We start from the raw sequence: 3,941 nt of genomic DNA, 5'->3' as shown, positions 1-3,941 counted from the left end.
GCCTGTAATGAGATCGCCTCTGTCCTGCTGGAGTTATGCCTGCAGCTGACAGCCCCGGCGATCCTGCAGAACAACAACCAATAGATACCCACGCTTCTGAGACGGAGGCCATCTCCGTCCCGCCCCTTTGGAGTCGTGCCTGGGCATTCAATCACTCAAGTCTTCTCTGCGCCGTTTCTTGAAGGAACTGTGTATTTCTTTAGACGAGGAAGGTGTTGACTTTTCTCGTTCGGGATTTATGGATAATCAATACAGCGTATTATTATGTTTCTATCTATGTTAATGTGACACACACGCACACACACACACACACACACACACACAACACTGGAATGCTAACAAGCAACAGATGTGTGTGTGTACATGCGCATGTGTCCATGTGAGTGGGAGAGGGTGTGTGTGTGTGTGTGTGTGTGTACGCATGTGTGTGCGTGTACATGGGTGCCTCTGTGTGTGTGCATGTGTGTGTGCTTGCGTGTGCATTCGTGCATGTGTGCATGTGTGTGTCTGTATGTGTTCTGCCAGTGTGTGCATGCATGTGTGCTTGTATATGGTGTTTGCGTGTGCATTTGTGTGTGTATATAAGTGTGTCTGTATGTGTTCTGAGCATGATAGCATGTCGAGAGAGAGAGAGAGAGAGAGAGAGAGAGAGAGAGAGAGAGAGAGAGACACCAATGCAGTCGGCTGTAATCTGTAGCGACGGGGCAGAAAGGGAACGTACAGTCTGCTTGTCGTCGCTCTGCCATTAAACGGAGGAAGCCTCCAGCCCATATCTAACAGAGACAGCAGACATCGCTGATGGCTACATCCATAAAGCCAGAGCCCATCTCCCCGCTCTGCTGTGTGTCATCTCTCCTCACTGTCAACTGAAATACGGTTCATAGAAAACAGCCAATACTCAATACTCAATACTCGGTATAAGTACAAGGCTATGTTACAATATTGACAGATAAACAACACGGTAAACAATCTACCAAGATGGTTCAGTGTTTTAGTGATGTGGAAGTAAAATAAAAAAAACATAACACAAAAATATGTATCATCCAAACTGAATTCTTGATGTCCTTTCCGGGATTAAGAATTTGTTGCAGCTCAGGTCTGTCATTCCACCTATACATAAGGTCTCTCGCGCTCTCTCTCTCTCTCTCTCTCTCTCCCTCTCTGTCTCTGTCTCTCTCTCTCTCTCCCGCTCTCTGTGTCTCTGTCTCTCTCTCTCTCTCTCTCTCTCTCTCTCTCTGTCTCTCTCCCTCTCTCTCTCCCTCTCTCTCTCTCTCTCTCTCTCTCTCTCTCTCTCTCTCTCTCTCATACTAATTATAATCCCTAAGACCTCCGGGCGTTCTCATCATCTCCAGGATTCCCATTTACCGGAATGTCACAGGTGACATGGCGATAAAATGGCGTGGGTGGTGGGTGCCGTTCAGGGGGGATTCCCTCTCCGCCTCTCTCCCTCATTGTGGCCACGCCTCTATGATGAGCCACCCACATACGTAGGATCCCGACCACTCAGTATTGTCAGCACGCGGAGGGGCGGTTGCTCAATGCCTGGCGGTGCAGACGGCTTATCTAACGGCGTGGGATGGTGTGTTTCGCGGCGATGGTGCAGATCTTAATCATAGCTTTGACTCCATGTGCCATTTTAAAGTAGTTCTGTTTATTGTTGACCCACGCCTCACACCCATTGCCCCTCTCTCTCACTCTCTCTGTCCCTCTCTTTGTTTTTACTTATGTAATCATTCAATACCATATTCTGTAGTGATATTCTCCCTGTTTTTTCAGCTTCCTGTCTAGTCATCCACCCCACCTTTACATCCTGTTTTATTTTTCCTGCCTATTTTTCCTTCTCCTTCTTCTTCTTCCTCCTCCTCCTCCCGCCTCTCTCTCTGAACACGTCAGGTCGTCTGTGTATGTCAGGGCGTGTGCCAAACCGCTGTCAGTCATCGAGGTCGTTGTCAACATTAGTATTCAAAGTGCTGATTTTCCTGAGCCGCTCTCTTCATCACTGTCCTCATCACCTCATCCCAGAACCCGCCCCCCGTCTCACCCGTCACTCAGCACGGGCCTGCTCAGGCGATTTCAGTGTCCTATAGACTCACAACACACAGACTGTCTACTCAGAACAACTAAAGGCCCAGTTATGGTTCGCAATGACCTGTTTTGGTTCTGCGTCGGGTTTACGTCAGCGGACCAATCACAGCCCTTGCTGCTGCGTCGCCTCGACGGAAGGTAAGCATTTTTGGGAGGCTAATGTCAGGCCCTTGCGAAGGCCGCAAGGAGGTTCCGCACAGAAGTAATGGGTTCGTTAACCCCCTTGCTTTGCGTTAACATGGAACCATAACTAAGCCTTAAGGACAGACCTGAGATCATTCCTCTAGTCTAGTGATGCGTGAATGCGTGTTACAGTTAAACTGTTGTGTAGTGTGCATCGGAGGGCATAATCCTGTGGATGACACCACCTTAAGGGCCGTATCAACAGACAGTGTAAAGATGATGTGTTGCACCTGAATGAACCCTGTCATTGAGTGTATATCTTCAGACTGATGGGTTTGTTGTTCTCTCTGTGGACAGATATGAACCGGCTCCCCAGGGAAGACATACGACGTGAGCCAATCGCATTGTTACGCCCGGCCTTCGACCAGACATGAGATCATTCTTCTGCAGAGCTGTTACCTAAGTTACAGCAGCCGCAGGTGACATAGAGAAACGACCACGGCTATTCAACACAAGGTTTAAATAATCATTAGGAATTATTTTGTTAAATAAATCATATTTCTGAAACCATGGTCGGTAAACATCTTAGCGGTTGATTGCGTGCTTATTGTGAGTGCCATCTGGGATATTCTGTACCCTAGCAGGCCTACAGTATACACTCCTCTGAGGATGTATTTCTGTGGCGGATGTTTTTTCTTCATCCATATGTCACGTTGCAAGTAATTAAATCCAATAATGGAAAAATAAATCAAACGCAGGTTGATCCGATTCAATTTCTTAAATGAAAGCAATCAGTTGATCAGCACCACAGCGAGCAAAGCCTGCAGTCAGCACTGCCCGCCACGCTTGCACGTCTGTCCTTTAAAAACGCTTTCCCCCACGCAGGATGTTTAGACCCTCCTCTTCAGAGAGTCTTTGTCCTTGTTCTCTACTGTCAACACCCTGCAGAGCTGTCCTCTCCTGTCACCGTCCGGCTGGTGCTAAACTGATGTGGCGCTCTTTGAGTTAAAGGCTAAATGCGAGCAATGACACGTTGTCAAGCACAATGCTCCGCCGAGCCTGTTCCCCTAGCACCGCCGTCGCCTCTACGCACTGTTCAACGGGCGGCTCGATACGGCTGTCTGCCACTGTATTAGTATAAGGCCTGTCGTCCTACAGTTAGATTGATGTGGGAGTTGCACTGCGCATGCATTGCCGGGCAAAGGGCGTTCAGCGCCCCCTGTTGGCTGACCTTGTTCGTCCGGCCGGCTGGACCGCTGGAGGGCTCAGCCAGAGGCACAAGGGTTTGTTTAGAGTCTGTGCACCAACCCAACCCAGAGGCTAGTAGTTGTTGATCACCTGATCTAGACGATCAATGCCTGGGCGATCAAGACCAAGGCCTTGACCTGGGGAGATCTTTTTTTGCATGGGTTCAGATATAGTTCAAGGAGTGGGGTGGTCTTGTGAGCTTCAGAGTGCACAATACGTTTCATTTCTCCCCTTTTCAAACCATTCAAAAGATCTCCGCTGAACGGTGCCCGAGAATAGACGCCACGGCCTCACACTCACCCCACACAAACACACACACACACGCGCGCGCGTTTTCAACGTCTTCCGTGCAAACCTCATCCTCAAATGCACGACGTACATCCTCTGCTGACTGGTGAAGTACCAGCCACTTCATTTGATGCGTATAACCATCTTTCAACACATGCAAATGACCCATTCAGGGCCCATGCAGAGCCCACCAGCCC

This window comes from Pollachius pollachius (genome assembly GCF_949987615.1).
Source record: "Pollachius pollachius genome assembly, chromosome: 4".
Lineage (NCBI taxonomy): Eukaryota > Metazoa > Chordata > Actinopteri > Gadiformes > Gadidae > Pollachius > Pollachius pollachius.
Note: the sequence above shows the minus strand (reverse complement) of the source record.